The sequence below is a fragment of the Notamacropus eugenii genome, chromosome 2 (assembly GCF_028372415.1).
Source record: "Notamacropus eugenii isolate mMacEug1 chromosome 2, mMacEug1.pri_v2, whole genome shotgun sequence".
Taxonomy (NCBI): Eukaryota; Metazoa; Chordata; class Mammalia; order Diprotodontia; family Macropodidae; genus Notamacropus; species Notamacropus eugenii.
This window is the reverse complement of record NC_092873.1, coordinates 351,146,573-351,167,824: the sequence shown is the minus strand read 5'-3', so window position 1 is coordinate 351,167,824 and position 21,252 is coordinate 351,146,573. Positions and strand designations below refer to the sequence as shown.

Below are 21,252 nucleotides of genomic sequence, written 5' to 3'. Positions count from 1 at the left end.
ACTTTTTAGAGCCAAAAGAGGCAAGGGGAGAAGAGGCAAAAGGGTGAATGTTTGCAGTTAACAAAGCTGAAAATGAATATTGGCAATAAAGCAAGAGAAAGGCAAAACATAAAAATTCAATAGGAAGAGTTGCCAAATTTTGTCAAGTATTGAGATTCCTTAGGGAACCTTGGTAGCCACTGAATTTTTTACTAGAATTGCAAGTTATATAAAGTTTCCTACATCCCTCCTTCCACTGATGATGATGGGGATATAAGGTAAAGAGAAGAATTCATATTTCAGGTCATTCTCGGGCACTATCCAACAATCCTTATAAAATATAATATTTATGTGTATACATGCACATATACACATACATACATACACACATATATAAAATAGTAGCTATAGTCTAACTTAAATCTATAATTTCAGGGAATTCTGCAAAGAACATAAATTTATTAAAATCCTGGCTTTTTACTAGTGAAATGTTCTCCCTCTGGTTGGATGGCATATTACTCAGAAATGGCTGCTACTCAGACAAAAGGGAAAGGGGAAAAAAACCATGTATCATATATGCCTTAACTCTGAATTTGCTTTAAAATATAAAAGGACAGCAGGAGCAAGTTAGAATAAATGTCTGAGATCCATGTCAGGATATTTGACAGTAAAGAAATAAATGAAAAGAACAAGGTAGCACACATATGGGAAAATCATTATAAAGGTATTTCACTATAGCATCTTTTTAAATTTTTTTTCTCCCAAATTTACCTTTTTAATCCTTCTACACAGAGTAATTCTCCCCCTTTTCCCTAATGTGGGTCTATTAATCTCTAATTCTGGCACCCCCTCAAACCCTCCCTTCCTTTCCTCTATCAAAGTTTGCTAAATTCACAATTGTAGGCCCCAAGGATGTATTTTTAAAAAAAGGAGATGCAACTTCAATTTTAGGCCTGTCTGATACTTGATCCAGCTTTTTTTTCCTCTTCAAAATCCATTACTTTTCCCATCCCTACCCCATTCTGGTCTGTGATGTCTTTTTCTTTCTACTCTTCCCTCTTACTGACCAACTGTCACTTTCAACTGTCACTGAGCCTCCAGCCCTGGTATATCATTAATATGCTACAAGAAGTTACGCTAAAAAAAATGGTTCTTTAAAAAAGAATTTCAACAGCATGAAGTAAAATCCCAAGATAAACTAGTGTTGAAAATTGTGAGCCCTTTTAATTTCCTTTTTAACATTATGGTTCTGAATAACAAGAAATCATTAATTATCAAATAAGAAGTATAAAACCATACTCATTTCATCTTATATTTTAAATAGTGGCTCAGTTCAACTGGTACTTACTAGTAGTGATCATGTAAAAGAACAAAATTTATTAGAAACATATCATCCAATAACCAGCTTGACTCTTCAAGATTTTAAGTTTTTTGAGGACAGGGGTTTCTTAATTCATCTTTGCATTCCCTCCAGAATTTAGCCTACTTGCCTTTCACAAAGAGATGCACAGAAAATTACACAGTATTATAGTTTTTGAAATCACAGAAGCAGAGTCATAAATGATGGTAACTCCCCATCTGAGTACTAGTTCTTCACTTCAGTTCTTAAGTTTAATTTAGAATCTCTTACCAGTTTTTTAAAGTCTTCGGGCACTCTATCCAAAAAAGAAATCTTACAATTTAATTTCTGAGTCTAGGTGATTCTTACTCCAGAAAAATTTTCTTATTGCATGAACAGAAATAAGAAGTGTGATAAAAAGTTCATTCTGGTTTTGATTTCAAGGCATAATACTTTAGAATAGGGTTCTTAACGTTTCTTTGTGTGTATGTCAATCTGGTGAAGCTTATATAAAGCCCTTCTTAGAATATTGTTTTGAAATCTATAAAATTCGTAAGATCACAAAGGAAACAAATTACACTGAAATAGTTATCAAAATATTTTAAGTTCAAAAGATCACAGGTTAAGAGCTCTTGCTTTAGAACAAATACCTTCTATGCTCTAAAGAAAGACATGTATAAGCAATACTATTAGTAACTTCAACAAGATCACAAATATATAATGACCAGAGAGATCATGCATGTCTCCACGGCAGGTTTAAGTCCTAGTCAGAAACTTACATACTGCATTTCAAGGCAGTATACTATAGTGGAGAGAGTGCTGGCTTTGAAATAAGGAGACCTATCCCACACTTACTTAGCTGCATAACCCTGGGCATACTTAACTTCTTTGTGTATGTAAGAGAGTCCAGATGTCACCTCCCCTCAAAAATCACTAACAGCATGTAGTTGTTGGTGAGTCATTTCAGTTATGGCCAACTCAGTGTAACCCCATTTGGGGATTTCCTGGCAAAGATACTGGAGTGGTTTGCCATTTCCTCTTCCAACTCATTTTATAGATCAGGAACTCAGGCAAACAGGGTTAAGTGACTTGCCCAGGGTCACACAGCTAGTAAAATTTTGAGGCTGGATCTGAAATCAGGTCTTCCTGATTCCAAGCCCAGCACTATACACTGTGCCACCTAGCTGCCCATATACTTCACCAACTACATGTCAAAGAAGTTAGATAAATGAGCTATTATTAACCCACATTAGGATTATCTTTTGCTAGTTTAGGTAGCGGCAACATGGAACAGTGAGCAGAAAGTCAACATATGAGTTCATATCCTTGCCTCTGACACGTGTCACTCTATGTTCCCAAGTAAGTTACCAACATACACAGTTAGCTTCTTCATGTCGTAGTTCCCTCTGCCTAAGACAACACAAAATCAGTCCCCTATCCCTAGTTTAGGTACCACTAGTAGACATAATGTGAAAACCCACTGTCCTGACTAGAAAACAATTTTCTAGTATAAGTTTCAAAAAAAAAAAAAATTCCAAAGTGCTTTCCCTACAGACATATGGACATATTCAAAACACAAATTTCCATAAGCACTTATTTATTCTGATGAATGATTACTAAAACTAACCCAACCCACTAGTTGTAGGAGACGTGTGTGGCCATATCAAGGAAAAATTACCTCCTGACCAATCTCAGTGTCTCAGTTTTAATGCAAAGCAAAAACAGAGAACTCAGCATGAACATTATTTGTATATGGATGATAATAATAACAAAACAAACCATAATTACACTGGTCATACTTCCAGTCATCCTTTTACTATTTTTTATAATTATTTCTCCAGTAAGACCATCTTTAATCTTGCCAAAACCTTCAACTCAGACAGGTTAGGTCTCTTTGTAGAATCTTTTCCATATTCTGTGCTATGAAATAAATTACTTCACACTCTAAGATACATGTAGCTTTTCACCTATCATTTTAAAGACTGATTCAATATGAGAATGGGCTGGAGACAACTTGTCCAATAGAATATGACTCTCCTAATTCAATTCTGGGCCCATTATTCACTGTCCATGAACAATATCTGATTAAGACATGACTAAGACATATTAAAGGATCAATTCTATGGGCATCCATTTAACTTCTGAAATGGACAGCAGGCACTCATCCACTTGATTTTTCCTAACTATATGGTTAGGCTGAATTCTTCTGAACCTCTATTTAAGAAGTCTTGCAATTTTCTGAGACTTGAACAAAGCTTTCTCCAAACAGGAGCACCTTGAAGACTTTACCCTCAATAAGGAAACCTTCCATCATTTGGCTTCTACATTAGACTTCTGTACCATCATGGTAGCCATCACCTTTGGAAAACATCTATCTCCCTGTCTTATGCCTAAATTTAAGTTAATCATCACCAACTCCAACAAAATCACCTTTGATATATTTTTCAAAGAATTTTGTATGGTTTTGACATATGCATGGAAAAAACTTGGAGCACTCAAATGCTTTTTCAGTAAAGATAATTCATACAGAGGTATCTTGTATTCTCTACTTCTTCTGGTCAATTCTATGACTATAAAGATGAGTCTTTACAATAAAAAATCCTGCCTGTTCTTTTCTCATACTTTCATCAAGGATGTCCTCAGGATGGATTGACTTTGGGAAATTGTTCAGTGCTTTTAATTACCCCAGCTTCTGACTCAAACACAGGCCCATCTTTTTAAGGATAACATTCTTCTAGTAATGTTCTATAATTTTAAGTCACCAAATACTAGTCTCCAAAGAATTAAAAGAGGGTCATCTAAAGAGGAATGGAGGGATACATAATGGGCACAAGAAGGCTGTAACATTTCCAATAAAGAACAAACTAAGTAAAAGATGTTAGCAAGAGAGATACATGATCAGAAAAGAAGGTAGACTAGCCACATAATAATGAGAGCAAAGGACAATCAATAGGTAGAAAATGCATACCCACAATATGAAGAGATTTAGAGGAAGACTGCCAGCACCTACTAGGTAGACATTTTATAGCTAGACAAGAGACATTCTGGATGAGAGAGCAACGAACGCTGGCTTTCAAATAGCATCATTGCAGAGGGCAACCACTTAATTGGAATCAGAGATCCATGAAGTATAAAAGAAGAATCCACCTTAGAAAGAAAGAGTAAGGAAGAATTACTTCTGCAGATAGAGACATATGACTAATAGCAACTCATAGGGACCAATTTTATTTGACATGTTTATAAATAATTTAAGTTCACTATGAATTCTGTAAGTCTACTGGTGACACGCAGAAATTCTAGATAACCAAACACCAACCTGATAAGAAAAACTATATGGAGGAGCAATCCATATAGAGTTGGAAGGAACCCCTACAAGATAATCACCCTAACTTTTCTGAGAAAGAAACTGAGTTTCCAGAAAGATGAAATTATTTCAGGTCATTTACCCGCTTAAAAGACTTCAGTGGTATAAAGTCCAAACTCCTTAAACTCCTATAGAGGTCCTTCAAGATCTGGCCCTCTTTCCAGTCTTATCTTCCACTATTCTTTGGTTAAGCTATATTCAAAAGATGTCTTGCGATATTTCACCTTTGTTCACATTGTTCTTCCTACCTAAACCTAAAAAAGCCCATCTGCTTCCCCTTCCAGGAAACCTCCTCTGAACCAACCTAGCCAAAAGTGATCTCTCCCTCTTTTGAACTTTTTTGATAAAATCTCAACATCAGAAGGGCCCTTGGAGATCATCTAGCCTAATTTCTTCATTTTACGCTTGAGGAAGCTGGTCCAGAGGAGTGGTGTAATTTCATAAGATAGCGGGATTAAAAAGGATTTTAGAGAAAATCTCCTTTCATTTTATACATTAAGAAACAGACACAGAGAGGTTAAGTGATTCAAAGTCCCACAAATATTAAGAAGCAAAGAAGGATTTTGAAGCTGACTTGTCCAAAGGTCATAGAATTAGTAGCCAAAATAGCATAGACTGGACCTCTTAACTCTCAGTTCAGTATTATTTCCATATCACATTACCTCCTTAAGGTATGGGAATTTAAGTAGAATAGTGAGAGAAAACTTTTTTTACAGGTAAACCTAAAGTAATACATGTAGGGAAAAGCTAAACTGGACTGTAGTCGAAAGATTATGGGGCATCATGTCTTATCAAATTACAATCAGGAAAGGGATAACCAAAAAAGGGGAGGGAGATTGAAGACAGGAGCAATGTGCTCCTGAATGTAAATTTAAAAAAAAATATAAAGCATCATCAGGAATGATACTAGAAACAAAACAAACATACTACCCACATACAAATCGTACTAGGAATATATGCAATTTAGGGTTACTAAAACACACAAAAATAGAAAAACAAATTTAAGTGATCCAGTGATCAGCAGAATGGGAGAGGTGACCAAAAGGTGCCAAACAGGGGGAGAAACTAAAAGGATCAGGCACTTTTGGTCTGAAGAGAAGCAATCTATAGAATCAGAAATGGTGATGACAGGCTAAGCAAGGGGTGAGTAACCTTCAGCCTCAAGGCCTTCTAAGTCCTCAAGTGCAACCCTTTGACTGAATCCAAATTTCACAGAACAAATCCCCTTAATAAAAGGATCAGTTCTGTAAAACTTGGACTCAGTCAAAGGGCCATACCCAAGGACCTAGAAGGTCACATGTGGCCTCAAGGCCACAGGTTCCCCACTCCTGGGCTAAGCCATGATATTAACTAAATCCCAATATACCAGAAGTCACTAGGAAGCAGTTCTAGAAAGCAGAATAAGTTAAATTTAGAAGAATGTACCACTTTATCTCAACAGGTACTAAACTTACAGAACTCAATATTCCCACAAAAGGTGAGCCTAAACAAAAATAGATACAACTTCAAAAACAGGCTTAGATAAATCAATATATGAAAACTCCATAATGAGTTATTAAAAGAACATCTCTGTTTCAGGAAGGAAATCATAATGTCTTTAGTGCCATGAGAATATATGTTCCTAGAAGTATTTGGCCTGACCCAGGAGAGGCTTCAATATAGAAATTAACTGAACTACTAGGTGTTCTCTCCCCTTTTGATAAGTATTTTCTGAAGAAAGGTTCTGAAGAAACTTTTATGTGCTGCTTCTGTTCTCATGTGGACTTTAATTCACTGAAAATACATTCAATCAACTAAACTAATATCTGCCATATTTAGTTTGCCACTTTATGGTATTCAAAGTGAAGTCAGTATGCAAATTAGTGATCAACCATTATGTCAATTCAGGGAGATCAAGTACTTTAATGTCTTGCACACTGTCCATACCAGTTAATAATTACAACATAAATGGCTAAAGTAGCTATGTGCTTAAATAGGCTCTAAGTCATTCAATCCTCTAAATTATTTAACCACCATATTTCAATTCAAAAATAGACCTTTGCTGATTGAAATAGTTCAAACATAGAAAAGCATTAGAACTCGAAGGAACCTTAGAAATCACCTAGTCTAATCCTTTCATTTTACAAATAAATCGATCAAGAGGCATTTATTAAATGTCTACTACGTGCTGGACACTATGCAAGAAACTGAGAAGGCAAAGTCAAAGACACAACAGTCATCCCTTGCTTTCAAGGAGCTTTCATCCCATTAGAAGAAAAATGAACCTTTACAGGAAAGAAGTGACTTACTCAAGTTCACATAACTATAGTTTAGAGTAGACCTAGGGCTAGAACCCAGGTCCTGTGACTCTCAATCTTATACAGTTCCTACTACAATATGCTCAAACTTGTAGAAATATTAACTGGGCCCCCTGTATTATATGTGTATTAACAAAGACATCGTTATTTTGTTAACAACCTAGATGACTAGATGATTTCTATAGTCTCTTTCAGCACTATTCCCAGAATTCTACTACACACTTGTTATCAGCTTTTCCTTGATGAGGTGAATAAAAAAGAAAATTGTTAGGATGATAAATAAGCATCAATATAAAAAATACAAACTAATATGGGAATTTATCATAAAGTTTAAAAATCCCGATAACAGAGTTAATATGCAGGGACATAAGAAGCAGATGCCCCAATTAAAAGCAATCATTTCTGTTTAAATTTCTTACAGCACTTTGCATCTCTTCTTTGTATTGATCATCTTTATGTACTGTCATTGTACTATGTATTGTAATTATTAGTATACAAGTATTATTCCTTCATACTTACCCCCATACTTGATATATGGTAAATTCCTTAAGAGTAGGGTCTAAAGATTAATCAGTGAACAGATTAGGTACGCAAGATACAAAAGCAAACAAACCTTAGTAGGCTAGTGTTTACTAAACTTAAAGATGTGCAACTCCTGAGTGAGATAAAGACTTTTTGATAAAAATGGCTGGAAAAAATGGATGGGAGTCTGACATAAACTGGGCTTAAACCAAGATTGCTATCTTTTCTTTTTATCCCTTAATGGAATTTTAAATTTTCAACTATCATGCATTTCTTTTTTTCTCTTCCTCCATCCCTCACTGGAAGAGGAAAAAAAAAGAAAAAGCCCTGTAACAAATAAACATAATCAAGCAAAACAAATTCCCCTCTTGGTCATGTTCAAAAATGTTTCATTCTTCATATTAATCCATCACCTCTGTGTCAGGAGGTGAATATTATTCATCATCAGTCCTCTGGAATCAGATTTCTTAAGTCTTTCAAAGTTGTTGTCTTTACAATGTTTATGCTGCAGTATTAATTGTTCTGGTTCTGCTCACTTCACCCAGCATCAGTCCATATAAGTCTTCCCAGGTTTCTCTGAAAGCACCTCTTTCTTAATTTCTTATGCTATGCTAATCCATTATATTCATATACCATATTCACTCATTCCCCAAACTGACAAATATTCTCTTAATTTCCTGTTCTTTGCCACCACAAGAGCTCTTCTAGTATGTGTGTGTATGTGATTTTTTTTCTTACTTCTTTGACCTCTTAGTTCTTTGGCAGCTAGGTGGCACAGTGGATAGAGAGCTGGACCTAGACTTAAGAAAGACCAGAAACCAGTCTCAGATACTTATTAGTTGTGGGACCCCGGGTCACTCATTTACCTCTATGTGCCTCAATTTGCTCATCTGTAAAATGAGAGCAATAATAACATCTACTTATCTAGGATAAGATAATATTTGTAAAGCACTTTGTAAACCTAAAGTGATAGCTATTATCATATTATGTTACATATTTACAATTATTACAATAATTACACTACAGACTTAGTAACAGTATCAATGGATTAAAGGATATGCAAAATTTAGTAATTTGGAAGGCATAGTTCCAAACTGTTTTCCAGGGTGGTTTACTTCAAGATCTCACACCATGGACCATAATAAATTATGAATGGATACATGACTTAGATATAAAAGTTCACAGCATAAGCAAATTGGAGAAACAAGGAAGAAAACTTTCCTAAAGATAAGGGAAGATGACTAGGCAGGGAATAAAAAGGCTCAGAGAAAAGGGTGCACTTTTGATTAAATAAAATTGTAAAGTTTTTACACAAAATCAAAAGCCAAAATTAGAAGGGGAAACAGTTAACTAGAAAAGTCTTTGCAACAAGTTTCTCTGATACAAGTCTGATATATAAACATAAAAGAAACTGATTCAAATATGTAAGAATGAACACAAATAGGAGAGCTTTGAAAGTAACATTTTGAATTTATTATATACTTTTTCTAAAAGCAAGCTGAATGTATTATTTTCACATATAATATGTTCTTTGTTTATGTTCTTTGTATGTGGAAGTGTTCTTTTTTTGATGCTAAGTTTAGAAAAAAATTTTTTTTAGTAATATGCACAAAAAAAGCACAGGAGATTCAGAAGTGAGTAGAGAGAAGCAAAGCAACACACTTTAGTATGCTGTGTTAAACTTAATATATGGTTATGGTTTTTTCATATACAACCCTTTTTCTGGCCTTTGCATACAAAAATACACATGACTATTGACTTTTAAGTTAATAATTTAAATTTTTAAAAATTTTAAGGAAAAAACAAATCATTGGATTCCTTTTCAGAAGACACAAGCTCTAATGACCAATGTGACACTAACTTACTGTGTGATCCTGAGCAAGACAATCGCCTCTCTACTACGTTTCCTTGGATTGTAAAATCAGTGAGTTAAATCGAAGGCTTTCTAAGAGTGTGTTTCTAACTCTGCTATTTTCTGAATTCAAAAGAGGGAGAAATCACTGAGGCCTGGATAGTCAGGGAAGGTTCCCTAAAAGAGGTGGAAGTTAATAGAAAGAGAAGAGGCAATGACATTCCAGTCAATTTGCTTTGTTTGACCCCAAAGGGTAAAACTAGGACCAAAGAGTAGAAGTTAAGAGCCAGGTTTATGCTACATATTATAATAATAATAATAATACCCACCACCAACACTACAACCAAAACTTTCTATGAAAGGTGTCTTAAACTGATAAGGAGTGAATGCTCACTGGAAGTCTTCAAGTGGAGGTTAAATGACCATTTGTCAGAGATGCTATAATCAATACATCAATAAGCATATTAAGCACTATTTGCCTGGCACTAAGACTTGGAGATACAAAGAAAAAGCAATTCCTGTTCAAGTATGGGTTTGTCTAAATGACCTACGAACATCTTCTAAATGAGACCTTTCCTAATCCTCTTGACACCTCTTCCTCCAAACTACCAAGTCTTTAGCATATATTTTTGTATATACCTTGTTTCCCCTAACAGAATGTCTGCTCTTTGCTGCCAAGAGCCATTTCAACTTGTTTTCTTATGCCCTGGGAACTAGCACTTGGCTAGCCTGAAGTGGCTGCTTTATAATGCCTGTTGATTGACTGAATCTCTCCAGTTACTCTATGGATTCCATTTAGGAAGAATGGTATGAGCAAAGGTGGGACTGCACAAGACATCTCTAAAGAACAATGGGAGAACAGATTAGCTACAACACAGGGATGAAAAAAGAGAGATAATAGTGGAAAGGAGACATCAGTGAGGGCCTTAGGAGTTTAAAGAATTTGTATCTGAGGAAAGAGGCGCCAAGAAGAGGAGTTGAAAGTTTTTGAGCCGGAGAGTAACCTGATATATTTACCTATTTTATTGTGTGGAAGTTATTCATGTATATGTTATTTTCTTTACTCAATTTTCAGGTCCTAATCTTTGTAATTCCCATCAACATTTAGCTAAGTGCTTTAATGGAGCTGCTAAGGAAAAAGTCCCTCTTTTGGCAGTGGCTAAAACTTATCAAGAGTTTTTGAAGACCCTCCATCATCCTCCTCTATTTAGCCCATTTATATTCCCAAAGAGATGGTGAAAAGAATTCCTACACTAACGAAATCACAGATCCTCAATATATTTTACTTTAGAATAGATTTAGAGAAAACAATCAAATTCAGGGGAGACTATAAATTAAGGGATTATGAACAAAAAGTCTAGGCATTTTAAAACAAGAGTAGTAGAGGTGGGAATGGATTCACGAGATGCTTTAAAGGAACATCCAAAATAATTTGGTGGCTGAGTGGATATGGTGAACAGAGGCAAAGGTTTTCATCTTAGATGACCAAACTCTATTACCAGAGAAGGAATGAAGTCAAAAACAGGGAGTTGATTTGGAGGAAAGATGATGTTTTTTACTTTGTTTTAACACATACTGAGCTTGGGCTGAAGAGACAAGAAAGTCCTATCTTGGAGTATAATAGATGGGATGTAAGCTCTATAGTTACCTCAGAAGTTAAAAATACTCTATAGCCAAAACTACCCTTAGAAATTCCTCAGGTTGCACATATGAAAAGACACCTTCTCATTTCCTCCACTCCTTCATAGAGATGAGAGGGTCCATGATGTAAATCACTGTATATATCAAACTTTTAAAATATGTTGATTAATTTGAGAGAACTTTTTGTCTTTCTGCTTTTTATTCTTTATTCTAAGGGATGGTTCTCTGAAAGGAAGTGGGTAAAGGGATATAGTGGAAAATGTGACTGATTTAAAAACAAGTCATCAATAAGATTTACATTTAAAAATAATTTTTAAAAAGAAAATACATCAAATCACTTATACAGTAAAACTATACTCTTTAATTTTCAATTTCTCCTTAACTACTGATTATTCCTCTGCTGCCTACAAATATGCCAAGTCTCCTCCATCATCATCAAAAAAATCCAACTCATTAAACCCTACTACAATCACTAGCTATCATTCTCTCTCTCTTCTTTTCAATCAATATGCATTAAGCACTTACTATGTGCCAGGCACTGCACTAGGTGCTTGGATATAAAGAGTGTCAAAAGATCCTCTCTGTTCTCAAGAAGTTTACAATCTAATGGAATAGATTTCATGCAAACAAATATATACAAAGCAAGCTACATACAGGATAAATAGGAAACAATTAACAGAGAAAAGGTACTAGAATTAAGATGGGTTGGGGAAGGCTTCTTGTGAAAATAGGGATTTTAGCTGAAATTCTTAAAGGAAGGACAACTTTCCAGGTGTGGAGAAAAACTAGAGAAAATGGCTGGGGCTGAGAGATGAAGTATCTTGTTTGTGGAATAGTCAGGAAGCTAGCGTCACTGGAAAGAACGGTACCTGTTGGGGGAGTAAGGTACAATAAAACTAGAAAGGTAGGAAGGAGCTATGTCTTAATGGTCTTTGAATGCTAATCGAGTATTTTTTTTATTAGATTCCGGGGGCAACAGGGAGCCACTAGAATTTATTCAGCAGGATTGACATGAAAAGAACTGAGTTTTAGGAAAATCTCCTTAGTGGATGAATCAGCTAATCTTGAAAAAAAAAATCCATTTATCTCAGTCTCTCTTTTTCATTTTCCACCCTCTTCCAAATCCTCTTCAATCTAGCTCCCAAACTTCATCACTGAACTGAAATTAGGCTTTCCAAAATTATCAATGATCATGAATTGTCAAATGTAATGGCTTTTTCTCATCTATCTACACCTTTTGACACTGCTGACCACCTTCTCCAGGATACTCTTTCCTCTCTGGGTTTTCATTACTAGTCTGTCTTGGCTCTGCTTCTACCTGTCTGACTTTTCTTCAGTCTCCTCTGCTGAATCTTCATAGTGTAATAACATCTGTGAATATTTCCCAAACCTCTGTTCTAGGTCCTCTTTCCTTTTCTTTCTTTATCTTCTCATTTAATGACTTCATCATTTCCCATCAGCTCAATTATCATCTCTAGGCAGATGATTCTTAAATCTATTTATCCAGTTCTATTCTCTTCACCATTTCCACATTACCAACTGCCTACTTGACAACTGGATATTCTATAGGTATCTCATTATCAACATATCTGCAATTCATTTTTTCCCCCAATTTCTCCACATCTGTCAAAGTCACCAACATCCTTCTAGTCTTCCAAGTTCATAAAAGCTAGTATCATTCTTAATACCTTAGTCCCACTCACCCCACATATTCTATCAAGTGGCAAGTTCTATAATTTCTCTTTCTACATCTTTTGAATAAATACATTCCCTTCTTTTTACTCACACAACCACCCTCCTCCCCCTCAGACTTTTGAAAAGTCATTAATTGCATTCCTTGTTTTAGTCTTTCCCTAATCCCATCCATGCTCCAAACAGCTGCCAGAGTGATTTTCCTGAAGCATAATCTGATCACGTTCACTCCCTTACACAAACTCCAATATTTCCCTATCAGTATCACAGATGAAGAGCTCATTGGGATCTTCGAAACTTCATTTGCCAGAGGAAGAAACTGAGATTCAGTGACTTACCAAAGATCACACAAGGTGTGTGTGTGTGTGTGTGTGTGTGTGTGTGTGTATACACACACATATATCTCAGAGGCCCTTTGACTCCATATCCAGTATTCTTTCCACTGTAACATTCCGCCTCCCTTTTTGGATGAAATATAAACTCTTCTGTTTGGCATTTGCAATTCTTTGCAACCTGGCCCTTTCCTATCTTTCCAATGCCACAATCTCCTCCTTCCTCCCAACTCCCCTCCCCGCCTCATTTTTTAAATATCGATTTCCATTTTAAGAAATATCCTAGCAGAGCCTGGAGGAGGGAAGGGAGGAATAAGGTTGTTAAACATAGAGACTATGGTATTTGTATACAAATACACCCAGACCTCCTTCTCAACTGTCTTATAGGGCTTTTATTGTTTTAATTGTTAAAATATATTTTTATTGAAAACTTTGGTTTTTACATTGACTAAGTTTCTTCCCATCATCTCTCCCCTTTCCATTTCCATCCCCCAAGGATGGTTTCATCTAACAATAACATCTTTAAAGAAAAAAATGAAAAAGGGCAAGAGAAAAACATTACCAAAACTAATCAATACATCAAAAAAGTCTGCAATGCAATGTTCCACACCCATGGACCTCACACCTCTACAAAAGAGTAGACTGTCGTCCTGTATCTCTTCTTTGGGGTCATAACTATTCTTTGAAATTCTGCAATCTTCACTTTTATTTTATAGTGTTTTTCTTTGAATCTGAATAAGTACAGTCATTGTATATATTGTTTTCTTAGCTCTGATTACTTCATGTCTTTCCATGCTTCTCTGTATTCATATTTCTTGTTTCTTACAGCACAGCAATATTCTATTATATTCATGTACTACAATCTGTTAGCTATTTCCCAACTAATGGACTTCAACTTTATTTCCAGTTCTTTGCTGCTACAAAAAGTGCTGTTAAAAATATTTGAGTGTATATATGGGCTTTCTTATCTATGACCTCTCCTTGGAGTAAAGGCCTAGTATTTCTGGGTCAAAGAGTATAAACATTTTAGTTACTTTATCTAATTCCAAAATTCTTTCCAAAACAGTGATATTGATTCATAGTTCTAACAACGAACAGTATACCTATTCTTCCATAACCCTTTCAACACTGAAAATTCCCATCTTTTGTCATCTTTACCAATTTGCTTTCCAGTCTTTTAACATATTGCTCTCCTCTATGTGCTCCAATAATTACTGGCCAATTTGCTGTGTATCACACACATTTTCTATCTATCTCTGTGCCTTTGCAGTGGTTATCCCAAATGTCAGATCCTGAAAGTATTCTCTCTCCCTCTTTCTTTTTCTCCCTTTCCCTCTCTTCCTCTCTCCTCTTTCTCCCTCCCTTTCAACCTCTGCCTCTTAGAATCTCTAGTTTCCTTCAAGACCCAGCTCACTTGCCAATACTTCTTGCAGCAGGCCTGTTCCCAGGCTTCTCAGCTACTACTGCCTTCTCCTTTAAGGTTATTTCCCATCTACCTGATATGTATCTTGCATACAGATTACCTCTTCCATTAGAGTGTAAGCTTCTTGAGAGTAGGGAATATTTTTGGTTTTTTATTTGCAAGCACAGTACTTACACCACAGAGTCTGGTAAGTACTTTTAAAATGCTTCTTGATAGAAGTCCATCTAAAAGAAGGAAATCTGGATCAGAAAGCAGATGAATAAATGAATCTAAGATAACTGATATGGAAAAAATATAAACTTTTTTTCACTACACTGATCTAAGATACTAACAAGGAGAAAAACAGGACATCTACAAAAATAATTGTTTAAGATTGCAAGAAAAATGATTAGGGAAAAATATTCTTGAAAAGCATTCAAAAATAACTGTGATTATATTACAGGATAAGTATATTAACACATTAACTATTCCTTCCAATTTTGTCTTGCAAAAGAAGTTAGTCAAATGAAACACTAAGGAACATTTTAGCTGACCTCAAGGAATGCTAGGAAGCCCAACTGAAGTGGCCCTTATTAACTCTATAACCCAAGGTAAAAATGGGTTGCTTGTCAGTAGTATGATGACAAAAAGATTCTAGAATCATACTCTGCCACAGGGAGGTATTCACACTATAAAGAAGCACCAAAAAACCAAGACTGACAGATTACTAGAGATTCGCAGAATTACTGGAATTATTTAATTCACTATTTTCTCTTTTTGCTCAGAACTTTTAAATTTGAACTTGTTAAATGAACATAAGATGTGACACTTTTAAACATTCAAGTGGAAATTCATCCCAGCAAGCATGTGGAGATAAAGCTCACAACTACCACACAGGGTGATCAACTTCTTCCCTTTTCCTAACCACGTCTTGTTGTTTTCATGATCATCCAGCTTCAAGAGATTTCTTTCTAAATAAGTCCTAACAACACAAATAAGAATTCTCTCTCAAGGAGAGTTTGAAATATTTTTAAAAAGTCATTTCCTTTAGAGGTTCAGAGAGCATATATTCTGAACATCCAAATATTTTATCAATATCTGAAAAAAAGCAAATTATAACAATTCAATAAGGAGGAAAAAAGATTGTAACACTTTCCTGAAACCTATCCAATTGAGTTTAGTTGCAAAAATATCACATAGTATTACCATTAAAAAATAGTCTCTTGGCATGGACTCCACACAAGTTTAGCATTACATCAAAGTATTACCTCAAAGTTTCAACATAATTCCATGGGATTAAAGCAAATTCCACTAATAAAAGAGTCTGGGCAACCAGTCCGAATGTCTGATGGCCAAATCCCATCATTTACCAATTCTACTATACTAGGTATGAGGAAAAAATTATTGTAGCCTTGTGGATATATGAAAATACTTGATATAAGGTAAGGGAGACATCCTTGCTACTACTTCTCAAAAACTCAAAGTCTCCCATCAGGAAAACTAATCCTTTGTTCTGCCAGACAACAAATTTATTTCACTCTAGTCTTAGTCTCAATAGAGTTGCCAAATGAAATACTGCCTGTCTGTCTAGATTATCATTGCATGTAAGTCAATTAAAAAACTTCTATTAGGTAGCTAAATACATCTCCCAAAAATGAAACTTTGAAGTTTATTTTGTGATGATTAAATTAACATTGTGAACTTCTGTACTTAAAGAATTTGTGAATTCAAACATAAATATACACTAAGAAACAACACCTTTCAAATTCACAAAATTTGGGCAGTCCTGTGATATCATCTTGTTCTTCCTTTCTTCTTCTTGCAACTACCAACTGAAAAACCTGGTTACCTTGGTAACCAGTTATCTGCAAGGATCTATCAGGCTCTCCAAAAACTTTTATATACCAACAGCTTCCACTGAAGACATCAGGCAGCACTTAAACAAACCATTAGAGGTTGGGAAGTAAACAAATTACACATGACTAATTTCTAACCTCAAAGTTGAGTACTGTTACTCAAAAATGACCTCTCCACACATATCCTTCACTGTTAAGGAGAGGATATGGGAACACTGGTTGAAAAGGTAGGTTTGGGTAAAGTAAGATATATCAATCACTCTGATCTCATTTATTGAAAAAAAATAGAATTGAATTGTGGTGCCACAAATTTGCAGACGTTACAAAATAACCAAATAATCTGTAGTGATAGGAAACAAACATTCAAATAAGGCTAGACTTATGTGCAGGTTCCACAAGGATCACTACATCCAAAAGGTGGGAAGCTTCCAGACCTTTGCAGAGTTTATTCTTATGAGTTTTTGACTGAGCTAAGAGGAAAGTTTTCAGGTTAATTGCCTTGGGAAAGGAAGATATGCAAAGTCCAAACTATGTGGTGTATGATCTAGCTCTAACAGGTTTTTCTCATACTATTTCCCCACTCTTAGTCCTCCGTTCTTATTCTTCTAGCTCTCACAGCCAGCTAGCCCCCATGCCTGGAGTGGACTTCCCTCTACCATCCAATCACCAGTCCCTCCCTATCTCCAAGCCCCAATTCTGAGTTGCCTGCTGTTTTGGGAAAGAAGCCATACCTGATCTCCCCAGATGAAAGTGGACTTTCCCTTTTCAAATTCCCACTGCATTTTGCCTGCATCTCTTTTTTTACCACCCCCCGCCCCAGTTTTTATGTGTGTGTGGATGTGTGTATGTAACATTTCCTTGCTCCTTTAGAGGAAGGAATGTGACACATTTGTCTTTGTAACCCTAGCAGCCTGGCTTTCACACACATAAACATACACACACACACACACACACACACACACACACATATACACAGAGGATCTTGCATACAGTGGGTGCTTAATAAATTAATATAATGATGAAGAAATTAGGTAGGGATAATCTAAGTGAGAGGTGGGAGACATCAAACTTGTGTTTCCACTTCTGCCAAATATTTGTCTGACAGACTTACTATTCCCCCTTCACATAATTTACATTTCATCCAAAATGTATTATTCTGGTTTCAGGTTCTTGTCCTTCTTTCTCTTGTTTCCACAACTTCAGGGACTGGAAGAAATATTAGGTCTAGATCATCTAAGTCTGGCCCTATCATTTTGAAGTTGAGAGAGTTGATATACCCAGAGAAATTAAATGACCCTGCCCAACGTCACCCATCTTAAGAGAACCCATTATCTCCTAACTCCTAGCCAGTTCTCTTTCTACTAAACCTTGGAGCTAGAACTGGTCATTTCTGACACCAAGTACCAAGACAGTAGAGGCCATTAACAGGAGCACTTAAAAAGAAAACACCCTTACCAGGCAGACATATGATCCTGGTAAATGACCCTTAAAGACAGAAAGAAGTTCAAATAAAAAATTCAACAGTCTTCCAATTCTGGCAAGTTCTGCCTAATGGATTCCAGAAAGAAAAAAAAATCCACTTACCAGACTGAATGTTAACAGATCAAAGCCTAACCTAAAAACAAAATTACTAAAGCAGCAGTGACAAATGCTGCAATCATACAACTATGGAGGCAAGTAAATCATTTCAGCTAGAATGAGATAACCAAGTCCTTGAAAACTCACTCTGCTGTTCCTTAAATGCTTGTAGGTCTGCTTCTTATGCTTGAGCATCACACAAACATTCTTGAACTGATGCAGTGGAACCGAAAAAAAAATATCTACTTGAAATCTAATCTCAAAAACAAATCTAAAGACAGTCAGTTTAACACTACTTGTTCTTGTGGTCAAGAGCAAACTGAAAGGATGTTTGGTTGAGTTGCTAAGCTAAGGGCCACTACTTCTATGACATAAGAGAACAATGACTTATGATTGGCTAAAGACAGTACCACCCAAACTCATCAGAATTTTTTTTTACTGTTAACCAGTTAAGATCATCTATGCAAATACTGACATCATGACTGGCTTCCCAACTGTCAAAACTAAGAATCACTAAACTGATGCTGAAAGTTTTTAAGACTTCATAGAATTTTTGACTAGGTTAATCACTTTCATAAGTATCTCTAATGTCTACCATTCTGGATGCCTTTCCTAATTTATCTGTAAAATGTGGGGAGCTGTGTAAGATGAACTCTAAGCTCACTTCCATTTTTGAATTTATAATCCTATGATAATAAATTTGTTTTAATATAAAATTTCTTGGGTTCTAACCACATTTTGTTTCTTTTTATACTGAAGACATGGCTTTTTAAATTCTAGTATAAAAACAGATTTACTTATTCCAACTCTTTCCTTTCTCCTAAAACTAAAGATAATAGCAGATGACTGGTGAAAAGATTAGATGGGAGTGTTAAATGTTTAACTGGTCAAAAAAACCTAAAATATCAAAGCACAGGGAACTTTATTTTAAAGGAACACTTTTACATATGATTGGGGTGTTTATTATTCAGTTTATATGTCATTCCCTTGGCCTTCTCTACCTTCTTTGTGTGCTATTTGATTTGTACTTCTCTTATTATTAGTGCTATGGAGCATTCTTTCATGTGGTTGTTAAGAGTTTCCAATTCTTTTGAAAATGGTTCATAAAGCCATTCCTTAACTGATAAATGGTCCAAGGATATGAACAGGCAGTTTTCAGATGAAGAAATTAAAACTATCTATAGTCATATGAAAAAAAATGCTCTAAATCACTATTGATTAGAGAAATGTAAATTAAAACATCTCTAAGGTACATCACATTATACCTATTAGATTGGCTAATGTAACAAAACAGGAAATGATAAACATTAGAGAAGTTGGAGGAAAATTGGAACACTAAGGCATTGTTGGGAGTTGTGAACTGATCCAACCACTCTGGAGGGAAATTTGGAACTATGCCCAAAGAGGTCTAAAATTGTGCATACCCAGCAATACCACTTCTAAGCTATATTCCAAAGAGATCATAAAAACAGGAAAAGGACACACATGTACAAAAATATTTAGAGCAGCTCTTTTTGTAGTGACGAACAACTGGAAATTGAGTGGATGCCCATCAATTGGGGAATGGCTGAACAAGTAATGGTATACGAATGTAATGGGATACTATTGTGCTATAAGAAATTATGAGCAGGTAGACTTCAGAAAAACCTGAAAAGACTTACATGAACTGATGCTGAGTGAAGTGAGCAGAACCAGGAGAACATTGTACACAGTAATAACAACACTGTATGATGACCAACTTTCATAGACTTAACTCTTTTCAGCAATACAAGAATGTAAGACAATTCCAAAAGACTAAAGATGGAAAATGCTTTCCACATCCAGAGAATGAACTATCAAGTCTGAATGCAGATTCAAGCATACTATTTTCTTTCTTTCTTTTTGTTTCTTCTTCCCTCTGGGTTTTCCCTTTGGTTCTAATTCTTCTTTACAACATGACCAATGTGGAAATATGTCTAATATGATTGTACATATTACAGCCTATATCACATTGCGTGCAGTCTTGGGGAAAGGATAGCAGAGGGAGGGGGAGAAAATTTAGAACTCAAAATCTTATAGAAATGAATGTTGAGAATTAAAAACAAATAAAATTTTAAAAAAAGAAAATAGCTCATGTCCTTTGATTACCTATCTATTGGGAAATGGCTTGGGGGGAGGGGGTATATGTATACATGCATACACACAAACACAGACACACATAAACATGTTAATTGCTTATATATCTTAGATACCAAACCTCAATCAGAAAAAAATTGATACAAAAAATTTACCCATTCAACTACTTTCTTTTTTAGGCTAGGTGTGTTAATTTTGTTTATACAGAAGCTTTTCGAATTTCATGTAATTAAAGTTACCGATTTTACCTTTTGTAACTGTCTCTATCCTTTTGTTCTGTTAAGAATACTTTTCCTACTCAAAGCTATGAGATATATATTATCTATTCTAATTTTTTTATGGTATGATCTTTAACATTAAAGTCACACATTTATTCAGAATATATTAGGAGATTATGATATAAGGTGTTGGTCCAAGCCTAATTTTTGTCAGATTGCTTTCCAGTTTTCCCAGTTTTCTAATTTGTTTTCTTCTTTATTGAACACTGGGTTGGATTCCATTGTTTCTGATTCTCTCTTGTGCAGTCTGTTCCATTGATCTACCTGGTTTTTTTTAAACCAATACCAAATGGCTGCTACTTTATAAGAGAATTAGAGGTCCAGAAGTGCAATTCCCCCTTCATCTCTCATTTTTTTCTATCTTTTCCCTTAATAATAAAGATTTGTTGTTTTTCCAAATAATTAATTTTGTTGTTCTTTAGTCAAAGTCTACAAAGCATTCCTTTGATAATTTGATGGTATAGCATTAAAATTGTAAATTAACTTTGGTAGTACCAGTAAGTTTTGTACACGAGCACAAAAGCTATCTATGAGCACTGAATATGCCTACAACTATTTAAGTTATTCTTTATTTCTTAGAGGAAAATAGTATATTTGAATCTACACAAGTCTTTTGACTTGAATTTCCCTTTTTATTATTGCCTCTTGAATTCTGTTATTAATACATAGAAATATTGATTATTTTTGAGGGTTTATTTTTATAGCCTGTGGCTTTCCTGATTTCACTTGGCTTGTTTGCTATTATGTTGACTTGATTTTCTTGCCTTATTCTTTTTTTTATCATGTTAGCTAAAGATTTATCCACTTTATTTGGCTTTCAAAGAACCAGTTTGTTTTTGCTATGTCTGATAGCATGACTGCCACACCTGCTTTTTGGATTCATCTGATACATACTAAATATTTTTTTCCAGTCCTTCATTTTTATTCTATATATGTCTTTTTTCCTGTTAGGTGTATTTCTGGTAAGCAACAGATTATAGGGTTCCGTTTTCTTATCCAATCTGT

The 21,252-nt window shown here is 35.2% G+C and overlaps 1 protein-coding gene across 5 annotated transcripts in view; it reads right to left on the bottom strand.

The window, feature by feature from the left end:
• The window catches only part of SPOP (speckle type BTB/POZ protein), a 76,888-nt gene that overhangs the window by 41,756 nt on the left and 13,880 nt on the right, over positions 1-21,252 (bottom strand). The window contains exon 1 of one of the 5 annotated variants that reach the window (XM_072646114.1): positions 18,002-18,179. The exons of the other annotated variants lie outside the window; for them this stretch is intronic. The gene's annotated coding sequence lies outside the window, so the exon portion shown is untranslated. Of the gene's footprint in view, positions 1-18,001; positions 18,180-21,252 lie in introns of those variants that run through there. 5 annotated transcript variants of the gene reach the window in all.